Below are 19,179 nucleotides of genomic sequence, written 5' to 3'. Positions count from 1 at the left end.
TGTTCGAGCAGTCCCAGTTGCCATTGATAGACAAATCCAATATGGTCACATCCTCTTCTAGTCAATGACTGTCATTTCCAATCTACTGCCAGGATTCCCATTGACTCTGCTTTTCAGAAGCTAGCAATGAAGGTTGCAAATGGCAATCACATGGTCATGGTTATGCTGTGATACCATAATAGCAGGCTGGATGCCAAGATCCTGAATCATGATCATGTGATGGCCATAACTATGCAGACCTGTCTTAAATCCCCCTTATTCAGTACCATTATAACTTGCAATGCTCGCTGAACAAGTGGACATTAAGTGAGGACTAGCTGTACTGTAGAGAAACTATGAAAAAAACTCCAGCTTGCTGTTTCTCAAGTACAAGTTCTATTTATAGTGAAATCCAAGTTCAAATTTCTGCATATTTTCTCTTGCTTAAACTATGAAATGGGCTGAACTGCTTTTCCTTTTGATGGGTACTTATGTTTTCATCAGTCTTTAGTTTTGGTATTAGCAGAATCTTATATCAGGTCATTTTCCTCTATATAAATATTAACTGCCACGACTGCTAATAGAACAAGAAATTGGAATACATGGATAATTCTCAGATCGGTGAGTTATGCAAAATGGAAGGCTGAGTCCAAGTGTTTTTAACTTGCATATAGGCAACCTGGAATTAGAGATGAGCCCTGAAGTGGCCCTATTTGCATAGGGTACCAAACTATTCAAAGTGGAAAAATAAAAGAGGAATTGTGCAGAGACCCTAAAAAATCTCTCCTAATGAATAGACTTTTAAAAGGCAAGTACAATCTCTGTTAGCATAAAAAGGGCAGATTTTGCCTATACATTAACGAGATGGGTGTCAGGGGAAAATTTCACCCTGAAGAAAATGAGGTCTAGGATCGCGGCTGATTCCAACAGCATATGCATTAAGATGTGAAGAAAAAGAATAAAAGTCTTGGGAAGCATATTCTAATTAATAAACAAACTTTAATACAAAAATAATAAATGTAAATAAAACAGAAAACTAACTAATTGTTACATTTTGATAAGAAAGGTTCCGTCTGCCAGCTTTTCTGGCAGCCGGACAAAAGTTCAGCAGTAGCTCTCTTTCTCTCTCTCTCTTCTCTCTGGAATGTGTGAAGACATGCGCAAATAAATCACTGTCAGATAAGAACTTTTATGACCTGCGCAATAACTCTTTCTCAGTTTAACTCTTTAGTGTCAGTTCAGTCAGTTCATATCTAACTTTTTAACGTAGTGACAATGGGATCCTTGAGTCAGGGTGGACATCTCACTGAAAATGTCAACCAATGTGCGGCTCTGGTGGAAATCAATGCTGAATCATTAGAAAGGAAACTAAAAAACAGGCTCACTGATGCAATAATGTTCTTTGCAACTCTGTAGTGGGTACACACTTGACCTGGATACAAATTCAGTTACCACATCAAAATAAGAAAAGGAGCAAAAATATACAAAAATAGGGGGTGGCGTGGCTTTTTTATTTTATTTTATTTTTTAAAAAAAACTATGGCAGCAACTGGAGTTGTTCTGTTTGGAACAAAAGAAGATAAAGAAATATGACAGAAGTGCTATATTTAAAATCACATATAGGTTAGATGATACAATGAATTTTCTCTTACAATATTACAATTCTGAGTCATTCTCTACACTGCCATTATTTTTTACCAAGTATATATTCATTGCTAGTAGCTATGTTAACAGCAACCAGTCTGTATGGTTTTAAAGGGAGACTGGATATATTCAGGAAGGATCAAACTATCAATAGTCCCAGAAGTGGGTTCCTACCGGTTCGGACCAGTTTGGCCGAACTGGTAGTGGTTTGGCAGCATGGGTTGGTGGAACCGGCAGCGACCCAGATCTGCCACGCCCCCGAACCAGTTCTCCTATGGGGCCGCCATCTTGATTTTCAGTTCTGCGCACGCACAGAATAACTGTAATTGCACAAATTTATTATTTTATTTTTTTAACATTTTGCGCATGCACAGATCTATTTTTGCGCAAATGTGCACGCATGCATAGCATGTGTCTAGCGTAAGTGAGAGCAAAGTGAGTGCGTACATGCAAAATATTTGCACACACCGAACTGGCAGTAATACAGATAACAACCCACCCCTGAATGGCCCCTAAAATTAATGTATTTTGAATTCTTGACCTTATCTCTTCTTCTTTTACTGCACATACTTCTTAAGTACTTTTATGTATTCCATTTCTGCTACATTCAACTCACTTTCTGCTTCTCTACCCAAATTCTTAACTATATATAACAAAGTAAGCAAAATAACATTCTTAAACACAGTAATTTTCTCTTTCAATAAACATTCATCCCTTACATAAGACTACATTTTTTTATTTTGTAAAATGTTTTCATTGATTGCTTATCTTTAATAAACATTGAACTAAGGTATGCATGTTTTTCTATTTGCTGTTGTTATTATTGTTGTTGTTTTGTTGTTTTTTGTTTTTACCTGCAATCCTTCATTTCATTTTTCCTGACAACTACCTTGGTCTTTCACATATTAATTTTTAGATCCTTACTCGTTGTTATGTCATCTAATCTCACTGCAAATCATTTGAGTTCTTAATCAACTTCACAAAGTATGCATATTTTTGCATTTCCAACTGATGTGTCTAATGTCATCACAAGCATTCTTTACAATTTTTCTATAAATACATTAAACAACCAAATGATACCACACGCCTGCCTTTTTACCTTATCTGTGTTGATTTACTAAGTATTCCATTTATCCTCACATGTTTTACTTCCATCATATATTATTCTCATTGCCTTCGGCAACCAATTTGCAATCCCCTATTATTTTTGCATTCTATTTGGCTACCTTTGTAGAAGATAAATATTATTCCAATCAACAGGCACAAATTTTGTTTTATTTAGAAACATGTTTAAAAAACCAGTTATTCTATAAGGAAATCACATCAATGAATTAGCATTTCTCCAATTACATCAATGTATCTTGAACCTTATTTTTTAATATTTTCAGATCAACTCTGACTTCTTTTTCGTATTTTTTCTGAACACATGAGCATTTATGGCATGTCACTCAACATCTCACTGTCATTCCCTTGTCAAGCTATCCTTGAATCTATTTTCTAGTAATGTTGTCTGAATGTAATTCAATTAAAAATGGGAACATAGTGAATACTACCTATTTACTCTGTACATCTAATCCATAGATTAGGATTTGTAATGAAATTAAGCAACAATAAAATGCATTTTTAGAAATACTAAATGTTTCACAATGCTTTCTGGACTATCTGAAACACTAGCCATAACATGAGAAAGCAACAGCTTTTCAGCATAATGTTTAGTATATAGCTTTAATATAATTGTTGCAAAATTCCTCCCATTCCAAGTAACCTTATGAATTTTATTTGCATGCAAAACTATTAAATTGACTAGGATTTAGAATTAGATACTCTGGTGGTATTTGAATGCACATTTACCTGGGAGTAAATGCACTGGGATAAAAATTTGCAGCAATTCCTCTACTGGCAAGGACTACAGTGTTATGTAGAATTAAGAGAGGCAACACTTCCTGGAAGTCATGAAAAAATGTTTGGTGCAAACATTCTAAGGCTTGCCTGCATTTCTATTCTTAAAAAGGAATACAAACCCCCCAGCCCCAGTTTGCAAATCTCAAAGCCCTTCGAGATCCTGATGCCAAAGTCATGTGACCAAGCTGGAATAGAACAAAAAAATAGTGGAAAAAACATCATAAACAAAGATGGGAAGGAAGGCACAAAATCTCGGTAGCAGAAAATAGTTTGACTCATCTACATTAATCCATGCTGGGTTTTGTTTCAAATGTTTCCTATAATGTATAGACTACAGTTTTTATTGTTGTTGTTAGTTGTCTCCATCCAGCCATCTCATTTTTTTTCACCTCAGTTTTTATAAGTAATCTGTATTGATTACAGCATCATTTATAGAATTCAGATTTCAAAAACTGTAATTTAAAAAAAAACAGTGCTGGTTTGCACATTACATTTAGCTAGACCCAAAGAAATATGCATACATTTATTTATTTGGCTCAGTATTCAGTATTAAACTGCAAGTTCAGTCTTTAAAATGTCTATCAGACCTGGGTTCACCAATCAAAAGAAATCCTGATGACCACCAGATGGTAGCAATGGGTCAGAGGTTTGTTTGTTCATTCGTTCACTCGTTTATTTCCTTGCTGCCATATAGTTTTTGTCCAGAAACCTCCCATCTACCACTAAGACGGATAATAAAAAAGCCTTCCTGGATAGGGAAATAAAACCTGAGCACTTCTTAAATGTTATAAAATTATATTTGCATAGATAGATAAAAAGAAAAAGGAAGCCCTGTTAGAAAACAGAAAGTCCCAATTAAAGTTATACATATGCCACTGTTAACATCATTTATTGGTTTCTCTGAAAATCAACAACTTCCCTTTATCTTAGTAATTCTGTTTCAGGAATCCATGAGTAAAAAATAAAGCAAGAAAAAAAGCCTTTTTTTAAAAAAAAAAAGAAGAAGAAGAAGTTTTCTGAGTGAGCTTCTTGAACAGCAGCTATGAAATTACAGCAGTATGGTATGTTATTACTGCCTTTCAAGAATTCAGCACACTTCTAAATGTAATGCAACCCTGTGAAATAAACCATTATCATCTTCCATGCTAAAGAATGGAGAACAGAGGCTTCAAGATAATGGTTTGCCTAAGTCCACCTGGGGACCTCAGTAAAAAAGGAAAATATACACTGCATAAATTCATAGTTAAAACATCCACCCTATGCTCCAATGTAAGGAGCATCTTTTTGTGGCACTAAAGCTCTCTTTAAAACAGTTTTTTTTCATTGTACTGAATCAGGAAACTCCAAAACTGTAGTCTAAGTCTAAAAAATGTTTAATATAGTTTAAAAATAAAGACCAACTCCCAAAATCTAGATGCTCCAAAAATCATAATCTGTCTGTATGTATTCCCTTGCATATTCTGCACCATAATTCTGTTCCTCTCCACCCACTAAAACCCGTTGAATCTCTGCTATATCCACTTGGTAATAAATCTCATTAAATTCTCTGGAATTTGCTTGTTTCCCAACATTGTAGTGTTAGACTCTTCAATCAAATACCACCTTACTACATAGAAATAAATCCCTCTCAATGCAGCTGAGCTTGTTTCTCCAGGTGATACACTGAAGGTAATCCACAGAACAAAACAAAAAGAGGGTAATGGTTTAAATATACTTGAAGAATCCAGAAGAAATTCAGCACTACTCACCAGGGTGCTATTCCTACTAATGCTAGTGAATAGCATTAAAAAGTACATAGAAACTTTATAAATAAAACATTCCAAAATTTTGGATGCAATGTTCTAATAAGACTACTTTTATAATAGTTGTATTTTTTGTGCAACAGAGTAACGTCTTACAACTGAACCATAGTTTATTGAATTAGTTAAGTGGGTTTAATTTCTACACCTTATGGAGTCACATTGGCCAATTGCCAAAATGGGAACACCATGCTCTCCAAGTCTCTTCTGGAACTCTCAAAGTCTATGGCAGTGATGGCTAACCGAATGCCCAAAGTATGCACCCAAACCCCCAAAGTGCAATGCGTGCACGGCCCCTGCTCATGCCCCCCGCCCCCCACATGTATCCTCTCCCCCATGCATGTGCGCATCCCTCACATGTGCCCCACCCCCACTCATGCGTGGCAGAGACCCGACGACCAGCTGGCCGGCGGGAGGCGTACACGCATGTTCATGTGCATTGGAGCTGAACTGGGGCAACAGCTCACATGCCCATAGAGAGGTTGTTGCATGCCACCTGTGGCACATGTGCTATAGGTTCGCCATCACAGGTCTATGGCCTTTTGACCATGCTACTAAAAATTGGTTTCTGCTACTTTGAGGTTTGATAGTAGCGTAAAGTATTAACACTTTCAGCAAACTGGCATCAAAAAACCCCATAGGATTAAAACTTCCATCATCCCCCTGCAGACTGAAAAGACAGAAGTTTTAATCCAACACAGTGTTTCTCAACTTCAGCAGCTTTTAAGATACATAAATTTCAACTTCCAGAATGCTGTCTGGGGAATTCTGGGCATTGAAGTCCACATATCTTAAAGTTGCTGAAGTTGAGAAACTCCCGGTCCAACTTATCTTGAAGGACAACAATAATAGCCAATACTGGCCAATAGCTTCTTTCCCTCTACATATCACTTGGGATTTCATCCCACAGTGGAAAATGCAACCTTTCTTTCTGTTAATTTGAAAGCAGACCAGCTCTTCCACGTTTACTCGATGTTAAATGAGGAAAGACAATTTCTGCTTTCCTATCCCTAATCAAGTCTGGTGAACATGGGGGAGGGGGGGAATGGTTCCATTTTCCAATTGCACAAGCCACAAAAATGAAAGGCAATGTTTTGAACAAAGTAGGTGCATTGGGATCTTGTCCTATCCTTGATTTTTTTTAATGTGTATGAGGTGTGCCTCAGGCAGAGCTGTTGTGCATCTGTGAGACAGGAAGAAAGAGACAGGGAAGCAAGTAGTAAGCAATGAAAACAGCATCTAAACTGTGGTGGTTTTCCCCACCCTTTTCTCAAAGCTGCAGAGTGACAGAGGGATTATGGGAAGCATGGAGCAGGTTACAAAAGAACATTTTAAGTGTTTTCCATCTTAACTCCCTTTAAACACATTTTCAAAAAGCAACAAGAGGAAGAAGAGAAAAAGAGAATGGGATGATCAATAAAACATTCAAAACACACTCCCCACAACTGACATTTTACCTGAATATTTCATAGTGTATAGTCTACGTTTGTGTCTGTTGATGTTACATGAAATGCAAAATCATCTTCTGGAGGAACAAGCCAAACTAAACCCAGTAGGACTTGCTTCTGATCAATCATATACAAGAATGGGTTTTATCTACAAGGAGTTTAGAACTCCAGATTCCTCAGAAACAGGTGACTATATGAATAAAAGACATTATTACTGGAGAACCAGGAATTATTTTTTCATGTCATCAGTTCTAAATTCTAAACACATTTAATTCAAAGTAAATTCAATTAATACAGTGATAACGAAATATTCCTCCAAATGTTTGTTCAGAGTCCCTCTATTTTCAATTGCCTTATTCTTTCACTTTCAGGGATTTTCTAGAATGCTTATTACACTGTGTATTTATAGAGAGTGACCAACATGCCACATGAGATCCAGAGTCTTTCTTGGGCAAAGTTGCTTGGTCAGTTTTATAAAAGCCAGTATCCCTTTTCTCACTGCAATACTGAGTAATAGTACTGTGGTAACTTAACGCCAGTGATGGCTAACCTTTTTGTCATTGCATGCTGAAAGCGTGCAGGCACACGCAACAGCACACGCATGCATGCTCACACCCATAATGCAATGCACGAGCTGCACCTCCCCTGTACTCCCCACCCCACCCCCTCGCATGCTCGTTCCCGCATGTGCCCCCCCCCACGCATGCACAGCAAAGATCTGAAAATCAGCTGACTGGAGGGAGCTGAGTTGGGACGACCGCTTTCGTGCCATAGGTTCGCCATCACGGTTTTAGGCTCTAAGGAGGCCTGCACAGCTTATAGAAGGAAAGGACCAGATTTACATCTTAAAAGTAACTGTTTTGTGTAGGTCTGTCCTAAAGACAGAAACAGTTCTGCAAGGAAGCTGACTGCTGGTGTTTCTTCCAGAAGCTGGACAAGTTGTCATTCAGTCCAGAAAGAGAATATCACCAGATGGCAGGTGGGTGTGGAAAGGGTGCAAAAACAGGGTACTGTAGAGGCATGTGATGATTTAGATTACATCAGCAATCTTCAAGTGGATCATAATCATTAAATACGGCAGGTGTGGTGCACATAATGCATGAGGACTGTGCTGAATTTGAAGAGTTTGGGTTTATTTATTTATTTGAATTTGCAAACAAAAACAAAAATGAGAACAAGAATAAAAGAATAAAAATATAATGACAGGGACAATTGGCACGTTAGTGCACTTATGCACGCCTCCTCTACTAACCACTTAAGTATGAAGGGAGGTCCCTGGAAGACAATTTGTGACTGAAACTGTGAAAATTTGTAGCTGAATCAGGTAGAGCATTCCAGAGTTTGACAACTCTGTTGCCGAAATCATATTTTTAACAGTCAAGTTTAGAACGTTTACGTTGAGTTTAAAGCAGTTGTTCACGTGCAATTATTGCAATTACAACAGAAAATGTCATTTATAGGTAAAGCATTACTACGTATAATTTTGTATACACGGCCGTTTTTGTGTCGTCGCCCCCAGCCCCCAGGAGTACTCCACAAGCCTCCCAAAGTCTCTGCATGCCATTTTTGTTTTCCCCAAAAAAGGTGTTTTGCAATGCAGGGGTAAAGGGTTTGGGGGCCTTCAGAGTGTAAAAACTTTTTTTCAATTTACCTCTTCAAAAATCATGGTGCATCTTATATTCTGAAAAATATGGTAAATTGCATCTACAGCTTTACCTTGATCCAGACATGTAGTCCAGATGTTTTACAGTGCAAAAGTTGAAAATTACAGGATGAGTTTTTCCTAAAGCCAAACTGTTTGTCGAACAGCAACTTGTTTGTCCTTAAGTGGTGAACGATGGATTGGTTGAATAATTGATTCCATAACTTTGCATGTAACACAGCACAAAGAGATTGGTCTATAATTTTCAACTGAACTAGGTTCATCTTTTTTAAAGATTGGTATAACTATAGCTGATGACCATACATCAGGCAGAGAACTAGTTCAAAACAATACTTCAAAAATTGTACACAAAGGTTCAGCTAGGACAGTAGGAAGCTTTTTCGGGGGGAAAAAAGCATAACATTCATTATGGTCTTGTGGATAGCGATAGCTTTAGATTACATAATGCTAATTCAACATTATCTACTGTAAATTTAATATTCAGCAATTTGCTACAGCTGTTTGTGGTTCAACTTGCGAATGGGGGACTGCAACCATTGCTATCCACAAAAACTGAACTAAAAACTGTACTGAATCGATTGGCCTGACCAACATTATCATTACAATCAACCTCTTTTAGGGGTGGAATCACATGTAAGTCTTTAAGTTTTGAGTTAACAAAGTTGTAAAAGTCTCCCTAGAGTTTGAGTTTAACAGCTTTTCCTCCTGTTTGCAGAAATAATTGGTGCATTCATCTTTAATTGGATGACATAAGGCCTTGTAAGTGGCTTTTGAAGTTTTTAAAATTGTTTTATACATATTTCATGGCCTAACCACAGTTTACCTATTTCCTATCTTGAAAGTGTAATTTGGGTTTTCAACGATATTATGAAAAAGGGCCTAGGTGGCTGAGAAATCACAGGATGGGAACCCCTGATTCTGTGGTACTGCAATTCCCACCAGATGCCTCCACTGTCCATGGGAATTAGGACAATGGAACTGAGGTCAACAATATCAAAGAGGTAGTACCTACCCATTGCTCATTCCTCATCTAGACTGGGAAGCTCACTTTTAAAACTCACATACTACTTTATGCTATAAACCTGTTGTGACAAAAAACAAGCAGAGAAATACCGCTCTAAGATCTCGAGGACCTTAGATGAAGGTTGTATCAAAATAAAGAGAAATATCAGGCTAAAAGAAGAGGACTTAATGAAAGGTATTTGACAATGGCATATGCAGGGCCTTTTTATCATCTACTCTTTCATCCATGTCATTTAAATAATTCATATTCTACATAATTATAGCACCCCTTAAGTATCCTGGGACAAACCTCTAGAAGTCCTTTAAGAGTTACATTGAAGATAATGTATACTGGGTATTAGTATTCTAGTTATCCTTGAAAAGCAGTTGATAAGACTCGGAGCCAGCTGACCTTTTTTGTAACTTTTAGAATTGTCACGAAGACAAACAGGAAAGAGAAAAATAATCAATTTTGCTTTTACTATTTTGGGAAATAAATGTAATCAAAAAGCATGTGAGTGGGAGGTAATGAAATACATTGATTTGAATAATCAGCCATTTTGGGCTACAGGTAGTTCTGCATGGTGGAAAACAATATCTTTAGTTATTGTTTTAAATATATAATTGTTTTAAAAATATACTGTTTTAAATAATCTTATCATTGCTTTTTAAAACCATAATCAGACAGCAAGGGGGTTTTGTGCAAATGTGCTGTCATGTATATAAAGTAACTTGATAGAATTAATCAAACACTGAAAGATCTGCATGTCAAAATAATCATTTATGAAAAGGTTTTTTATTTTTATTTTGGATAGCTTTAGATCCACCAAATGTAATGGTCCCTCACTTTTTTCTTGCTCAATTGCCACTGCCTTTATTTTATTTAAACCTCTTTGCTCTAAATATGGGGCTGCAAAAACTTAATTCTAAAACGAGTGCAAGGAGTATGCAGGATTATACTACCACCTGCTATAATATCCAAGCAGCATTTGGTCAATTCAGGAAATGAAATAGATACACAACAATGGAGCCGAACTCTGGAAACAAGACCCAAGCCAGGGCAAGGACAATGCATACCGGAACACTAAGGTTAAGGGAAAGGTTCCCCTCGCACATATCGTGTTAGTCGTTCCTGACTCTAGTGAGTACTCGTCTCCATTTCAAAGCCGAAGAGCCAGCGCTGTCCGAAGACGTCTCCATGGTCACGTGGCTGGCATGACTAAATGCCAAAGGCGCACGGAAGGCTGTTACCTTCTCCCCAAAGGCAACTTGCATTTTACATGCTTTTGAACTGCTAGGTTGGCATAAGCTGGGACAAGTAACGGGAGCTCACTCCGTTACACAGCACTAGGGATTCGAACTGCCAACCTTTCTGGTGGACAAGTTCAGTGTCTTAGCCACTGAGCCATTGGTCCCTACCAGAACACTAAGAGGCACCAAAATTCTCTTAACATTTTGTTGCATGATCTCAGGTAGAGGCAAGCACAAACCGCAGTGGAATTTACAGTGGGTTGAGGAAACGCCCTGAGAATAACCAGAAATCTCTGCACTGTTGAGGAAGCTGCCCTCAATCATGGGGCAACCTCTCCTTAACAATCTACTCCAGTGTTTCCCAACCTTGGCCACTTGAAATGTCCGGACTTGAAGTCCAGACATTTCAAGTAGCCAAGGTTGGGAAACACTGATCTAGTATGAAACACTTCCCACCGGAAGTGGGATGAAGTTATCGGGGTGGCGGGGGAGCTCCCCCAAAACTTGCTTTAAAAATCCAAGCGACTTAAAACTTCTTTCAGTAGAAAAGAGCAGGTATTTTCTGAGAGAGAAGCGGATCCAACCCCTTCCAGCCAGAAAGGAAAGCAAGAGCCGGCTGCCTTCGTTCCCTAATAGGAGGCTGCAGTGAGTCCTGCCGTTTCAAGACCCTGGGTAGGCAAGGCAAGGCAAGCCGTCGCTCTCGTTTCTTTCTCGTCTTGTCACCGCCGAGCAGGCCGGCGGCGAGAAGCACTGGAAACTCCGCCGGCTCCCAGCTGGACCAGAAAGGCCTCGCAGTTCCGGGCAAGGCGAAAGCGCCGGCGCGAGGGCGGCCAAGCTCTGCTCTCGTCTTTCTATGAGAGGCGCCGGCGGAAATAAGAACTTACCTGGCGGGGCGAATCAGCTGCGAGTCAGCTTAGAGGCGCCTGAGGAGTATTATCCGCGCTTCCTCCCCCTCCGTTTCCCACGGCGGGCCTTTGGCTTTCGCTCGCCCGGCCACCGAGCGCAAATCTATCCCGGAGGAAGGGAAGGGGGGGGGGGGGGAGGAAAATAAAAATAAAAATAGGAACCAGGCTTAATGGCGACGGGGCCCCGGCAGGCGCTTTCAGATCGATTTACTAAACAAACTGAAACGTGGGTGGGGATGTTAAACAGTAACTAGGCGCACACGGAAAACTGAAAGTTTTTTTGCTTTCCCGCACGTCGGCTGGGCCTCAGTTTCTGATGCCCGGGAGCCACCCTCCCCTCCACGGACCAGCTCCTGTCCGCCTTGTGCTCGACGTTGAGCGTAGCCTGGGCTGGAAAAACCAGCGGCTCTGTGCTTAGACGGAGTAGAACTTTCTCCAAGGGCTGCCAAGCGACGCAGGTGGGAGAGGGTTTAAACAAAGTGTGTGTGTGTGTGTGTGTGTTCATTGAAAGTGAGTCCCTTGGCGTCCCCTGAGATTTTCGTTCCAAGTGGGTTTGCAGAGGGTCGCCCAAGGAGCCACTACCCGAGGGCTGGCAGGGTGACCAGGAGGTCGAAGAGTAGCAGTGTGACCTCCCTGGACGGAGCTGTGGGCGTGGCCAGGGTGCTAGGCGCCTGCCTGCTTTATCTTAGGCTTTTACCTGTCCTGAAAGTAGTTTTCCGTTAAATACACCAAAAGAGTGTCTGTGTGTGTGTGTGTGTGTGCGTGCGTGCGGCGTGCGTGTAGCAGGACGAATGCCGATAGCATCCCAAAGGCAGGCATTTATTGGTCTTGGTAAAGATTCCCTATATGTGCTAGTTCTCCCCGACTCTAGGGGGCGGTGCTCATCTCCGTTTCAAAGCCGAAGAGCCAGCGCTGTCAGAAGACGTCTCCGTGGTCATGTGGCCGGCATGACTAAACTGCTCTTGCCTTCCCACCAAAGGTGGTCCCTATTTTTCTGCTTGCATTTTGACACGCTTTCGAATTGCTAATACATAGACACATGCTAAAGTGGACTACTGTGTAAATCAAACGTGAGATTCGAGGGGTTTCGTCCAGCGCTTTGCAAGGCTGGACGGAGCCCATTCTGCTGCCCATCTCCATTCGGAGCTAGCGGGCAGGAGCCCAAATTCCGTAGGTGTTCTGCCAGCCAGAGTTGTCCCCTGCCAGGGGTGGGATAAGAATAATTTGTAAACGAATTACAACAAGCCTAGGTTTTGCAGTACATCGAGGATTAATAGGATTTATATCTATGCAGACCTAGAGAGGTTGAACAACCAGATTCCAACGAACCTATTAATACCTAAAACCTAATAAATGTAAATTCTAATCTATTTTTTTTTAAAATTACCAGTTCCTTCGTGAGATGCACATTTTAAAAGGGGCCAGGATATAGCCAGTAACTGTTAATCACACTGCTTGATTTAGTGGGAATTAAACAGGGGTTTGAATTTCGTCTTTAGATTAGTACTTGGCATCAGGATTTGGCTGAATCGGTGAGTCTTCCAACGTTTGGCATTGAAAGCTACTCTAGCTTTCAATGCTATAAAAAGCTATAACTTGCCTGGGTTATGCTGCAGATACCCACATAGCCCCTAAATGACAGTAGGAGAGCTAGTTTTCTTGCCATCTCGTCCTGATTTTTGCATGGTGGTCCTAATTTAGTCTGATTCCGAAGTTCGACCACTTGATTGCCAACTCCATACGACATGGATAAACCAAGGAAAATAATTTGATTGCTTTAAAAAATAACTCGAACCTAGGTGAAACTTACAAAATGCAGGCACCAGTAAGCCAGCGTTTCGGTCCCTGTAACATTCTTCCGACATGATTTATGGTGTCATCCAACCCTCTGCCATTAATACATACTTTATATCGCTGCACGGATACAAATGTGTGGCCCCACCTTTCCACCCTTGAGAGCATCGGAGCGGCTTCAACAGGGGCAAAATTGCGCCCCTCATATGCTTCAAAGGGTAGTAGCAGCTGCCACTCAGTGTCAGTCTTAAAGGAGCTGTTAGCGAAGAGGATTTAACATTGTCCTTATTTATCTAGGTACCGTACTAGTTGAGGCTCGCATTTCGGGCCGATTCGCTCCACACCACTAAACACAAACTAAGCCAATTAAATTTAGCATCTTCTATGAACCCAATTTTTCACCCGGCCAGCTCAAGCTTTGGCTTTTGCTGCTGGAAAGACACCTGATAAGGTATTTGCTAAGGTGTTGCGGCGTCTCTTCAGGAGCTGCAGAAGAGCATTTGGGGCTTCCCAGGGCAGGTCACGCCAGAGCCAGGACAGAATCATTTCCGTCCTAAGGGCCAGGTAACCTCATTCGATCCACCAGAAGAAATGTCCTGCACTTTGCGGAGAGATAAATGCAGAAGACCAGTTGCCTGACATATTCGAGAGCAAATGGGATAAAAGGAAGAGAGTGAAAAGTCTGGCAATCTCAGAGAAACTTCAGAGAGTTTAGGTGGGCATTTTCAGCCTTGAATCCCCCGTTCCTCCCCCCCCCCCCCCCGCAATCGTAAATATTGTGTAGGTGTCCAAGAAAAACGCATCTGAAATATGTGCATGGCCTGTGTAAAAGGAAGAAGTGTGTTTTGCTTGAACGGAAAATAAAGGTGAAGTGTGCATTAAATACCCGCTGGTGTTTTTTTGTTTTTTGTTTGTTTGTTTTTTGTATTCTCCGAGTTCTAATGAAGCAGGCTTTCCGGTCTAACAGCACTCTTCATCTCCAAGTATTGCTGTGGAGTTGACCTAATCAGAAAACCTGCCTTGTCCGCTTTACAGTGAATAATCTTCCTCCACCCACCCCCATCCCACCTTCCCGTCTTGGCTGGGCGGCAGCAGAAATTACTAACCGGAGCGGCCGCCGTAAACAACTATTTGATCTCGCCTGGCTGAATCCCAGTGACTGCCAGCGACCATTACCTGTGGTTTTGTTTCAAAATTAAACCCCGAACAGGCTCTTCTGCTTTCGGAGACGATTTAAGTAGGCCGGGCCACCTCGAAGTTTCATGGCTAATATCCACCAGGGGTGGGAAACGAGAAGGCGAAGAACGGGGCACAGAAGAGCTGGTTTTTCTCCCCACGGTGATCTTTAACTTATGCCGTTGTGTGGGGTTTTTCTTCCTAATTTCATGGCGGCAAAGGTTGGCTGAACCATTATTGGGCTCCCCTTAACTAGCTGAGCTTTACTTTCGAGTAACCAGCCTAGGAAGAGGCGGGAAAGGAAGCCTGGTTTAGAAACGGGGGACGTTTTCTTCTCTCTCCCTGTGGGGTAATCGGGCAATGAAGAGTAATGTAAACTTCAAACCGCCCGAGCGTTTACTTTGTTGAAAAACATGAGGTTTTTGAGATGCCTTCTTGTGAAAAGAACCTCATTTTTAAAAGTCTTATACAGTTACAGACCATTCGATTTGTTCAGGCCCTAGGATGGGGGTGCCGTCGGGTAAAATGCACTCTGCGAATGCTCAGAAACACTAGCTATTGCCGATCACCCTCTAATCATTGTTCATATAAATATTTCATAGATTTGCCCTCGGTGCTAAGGGGGCTGCGTTCACACACCGCGTCGAAATGTGCTTTCGTAGCGAGGGGTTTTCAACCATAGCGTATAAACTGATTTATTCCTTAGCCCGTTGGGGAATTGTTGCTTATTTTACAAACCATTATTAACTGAACTGTGGTTTAGCTTAATGGATCCACTCAGCTGGTATCTGTGATAGGGAGATGATATGCTATACATATGCTGTACTTCGCCAGCTACAAGTAGGATGAAATCTTATAATTTCCGGTGGATTATAGGAATGGCAGCCCAAAACGCCTGGAGGTCTCCAGGTTGGGAAACGTGTTTGTGTGTGTGTGTGTGTGTGTGTGTGTGTGCGTGTGTGTTACATTTTAAAATACGCCTTTTAGAGCGGTGAATTACATCTCTCGCAGCGAATTAAGAGATGGGGAAATGGAAATGCCATGGAAGAACAACTGGGAGAACAAATTCAGCCTCTGAAGCGATTCCATGAAGGTGTCTTTTTAAAGGATACATTTCCCCCTGCGAAGTTTCTGCCTCGCGTGCCGCTTCTAAGATACTTTCGGAGAATACCTTACAGGCCTCCGGGTAGTGACGGATTCCTTTCGCATCAATCCCAGCCAGGCTGGCCAATCCTCAGGGCCACATAGGATACGGAGTCTCCCAACACTGGGGGCGACTCTAAACCCCTCCCCTTCCAGTTTAATAGTGTTGCTTAGGCCTGACCGGTTTTAGTAATTCGGAACCGACACCAAGATCCTAAACGTGGAGAGATAATCCATCCCCTGATATCGAGGGGAAGCTGTCTATTTTACGAGATTGGAAAGCCTCGGAGTGGAGTGGTTTGTCGAGCGAGCGCCTTATCCTGCAGCACTTGAGCGCCTGGGTGGCAGAACTCAAGCGGCAGAAGGCAGCCATCCGGGCCACTCTTACCTGCAATTAAACTCCACCTCAGCAAGCTGAACGGTGGGAGGTTGCATCAATTCATGCGAATGGGATTGGACTGCAAGAGCTCTGCCGGGAACGTTGCGTCGCGCGCCTTTGGGAGCCTAAGGAGATCGCGCTCAGGCCAATGACAGAAGCAAAGCCAGAGCCTTCGCCTTTCCCCGATTAGAAAAGGGCTGCGATTTTCAGCACCAAAAAAGTAATTTGAAAACTGAATGCCTGGTTAGGTCAGCCAAGAAATTCCGAATCGTGCTCGTCTTCTTTTGTTTCATGAGTTCGTGGGAAAGGAAATCAACACGTTATCATTTTTGTTGTTGTTTTATTTCAAATGGATCATGAAATAAAATTAAATGAGGGCCAACGGAATAATATTATGCACAACCTACACATCTCTGATTCAGTCTCATCCTAAGATTTGCTAAAATACTGGGGAAACTGGAAGGGGCTGTGAGCTCTTCCCAAAACCCATTTATTTGGAAGAAAGTCTCGCGGATTCCCAAAGAGTTGACTTCCAAATTCCAAGAAATTGCGATGGGTTTTCTAAAAACTCGATTCCAGCACCCTTCTTTTAATAACCGATCTGTAAAGGGGCAGTTTAAGCAAGGATTACCGATTCTACCCAAATTAATCACCTTAATCGTCAAGCAATTCAGGAGAAACCGGGACCATCGCCCCCACCACCATCATCTCGGTTAACAGCTGGACCCTGACATGGTGAAGATTACGATGATGTCGAAGTCCAGCTGTTAACCAAGTATGTTCACATCACCCTGTCATCATTCCGGATATTCACGTGGCAGGAGCTTGTAAGCCCATCACCCAGGATTGGGCAAGAGGCTGACATAAATCCTGGGGACAGTCACCCTCTTTTAACGGTTGAAAGCGCAGAGGGAAGCTAAAGCCGTGGATGAAGGAAGGAGGAGCACAAGTATTTAGCGCGAGCGAGGCAAAGTCTTCAAAGAATCCTCCTCATCAAATAAAAGTACTGGCAGTGGGAGGTGGGGGGAAATGGTCTCTTTTAGCTCACACGAACGGAAAGTGGCTCTGGACTATCGCCCCTGTTATTTAATTTATAAGGCGCGCTGAGAGTGACTTCCTAACTGCTTCGTAGGGCGTCTCGTTTCCTGCGGTCGTTCCTTTTCGAAGGGACAAGGGGTCCCATTATTGAAGAAGAGCAAAGAGTAGCGAACACACACACACACATAAGGGAGGGAGGGAGGGAGGGAGGGAGGGAGGGAGGGAGGGAGAGAGAGAGAGAGAGAGAGAGAGAGAAGCGCCTGTTTCTTGCGCCTTGGCGCGGCCACACTGGGTAGCTGATGTGGGGGCTCAATGCTCACTCGAACTGTTTTGGACTACGCGGGGGTAAAGCATATCTTTGCTCTGGACGAGACTTGATTTCCAAGTCAGGTGGGCCAAGATGAGGTGTCGTTGCTCGCCCTGCAGAATTACTGCCGGGGAGTCATGGGACAAAAATTATCCCGAGAGCTGGGGCGCTTCCGGGCCATATTTTCTGGCAAGAAAACATTTGCGAGGGGAGGGATTTACATTTGAAAGTAGACAGTTGCCAGAGGCTGGTTACATCTGTCGAAGGGGCACACACACACACACCTAAAAAAAAACCAAACGGAGAGCCTTGTGGCATCTCTAATAAACGGGCAGTGGTGTGACTTTTGGGGACTCCAGCCACTCGCTTGCACGCAGGGAGTGAAGTGGTCATTTGGCCTTTTCGAGATACCTTTTCTTCCTGGTTTCTTCGAAAGGAACCTTTCCTTCCCCACCACCGTAACCTTTTCGCCCACTGAAGCGATGGGAACCGTCGCCCAGCCAGTACAGAAGAGGCGGATTGCTAGGCGGCAGATAAGAGCCCCCCCTCCACTTTTTATGAGCCCTTATCGCAGGTGCAATAAAGCCGAGGCAAAACACCCGAGAGGGTGCCTTGGCAACTATCTGCGGGAAAGTTGAAAGCGGCGAAGCCCCTGGAGCCGGCCCAGCCTTTTCCTCGGAAGCCGCGGGGGAAGAAGGCGCTGGAAACAACCCGGGACGTGAAGTAACTGGACCATCCGGCACCTGCAGCAAGGCTCTTGGAGCGGCTCCCCCACCCCTTCGCCCCCCCAAGAGACTGACATAAATCTGGGCACAGTTCCTCTGCGTCTTAAGATATTTATTAACAAATTAGGAGAAAGTCAGGCATTTCTGCTGATCTGAAATCCACAGTCCCCCCCCCTCCCCCCGGGAACAAATCTTGCAAGCCCAGTTGACAGCTCGCCTTAAAACAAAATTCTGACCCCGCAGATAGCGGGCTTAGATCGACAGTTTCCCGTCTCGGAATCGTCGGATTCGTCGAGGACAAGAAGAAAACCCAGCTCTGTCCCTCAAGCGCTCCTTTCCTCGGTGCAGGGAGACCGCCTTGCTCTTTACAGCGTTCATATTTCAAGCTCGGCGCCCTCCAGATTGCACTTCCCACAATTCCTTGCCACCGCCTCCCGAGCTGAGGTCGATGGGCGAGGAAGTCAATCCGAACATTATAGACAGACGCCAAATTGTTCTGCCCGCCGTCCATGTTTTGCTTTGTTCTTTTGAACGTCAAGGGGCATTTCATCCCACAATTTCCCCGCTTCGGTATATGGCATTGAATTGGGCTGCTCTGTTCTAATTAACGCCCTGCTACTCGCGCCGCGAGGACCGTCAAAACGGCACATCTCCCTTTAGAACCGAGGCGCTTAGAGATCACAAGTCTTACAGGGATGAGGAAACCCCCCCCGCCCCGCCCTTCATCTTATCTCCCTGGGATTTGCTGGGGCCCAGAGGGATGGCCCGCGGTGCCAATATCAAGCACTCCGTTCAGGAAGACCGGCTTCCTGGATAAAATGGAAGCTGAGCCTGCATTTGCATAAGTTTGACGCCGCGCATCTGAGCCCGAGAAGAGAGGGCTGTTCCAATGGAAAGGAGCCCCCGCGCGTGCTTTCCTATGGCTGGAAGAGCGAGAGCGCTCCTCTCAATCTATAAATCGTGAACTGCGGAACTGAAACCGTCGAGAGAGGCAGTTCATCAGCCTCAAAGCAGTAAGTTCAAG

The 19,179-nt window shown here is 42.8% G+C and overlaps 1 protein-coding gene across 3 annotated transcripts in view; it reads right to left on the bottom strand.

Moving 5' to 3' along the window:
- The window catches only part of HNF4G (hepatocyte nuclear factor 4 gamma), a 72,021-nt gene extending 60,255 nt beyond the window's left edge, over positions 1–11,766 (bottom strand). For all 3 annotated transcript variants that reach the window (XM_081952674.1, XM_081952673.1, XM_081952675.1), the window contains exon 1: positions 11,573–11,766. The gene's annotated coding sequence lies outside the window, so the exon portion shown is untranslated. The remainder of the gene's footprint in view (positions 1–11,572) is intronic.
- Positions 11,767–19,179: the final 7,413 nt, after the last annotated feature.

Source organism: Natrix helvetica (genome assembly GCF_964273705.1).
Source record: "Natrix helvetica genome assembly, chromosome: 4".
Lineage (NCBI taxonomy): Eukaryota > Metazoa > Chordata > Lepidosauria > Squamata > Natricidae > Natrix > Natrix helvetica.
This window is presented reverse-complemented; position numbering and strand designations above follow the sequence as displayed.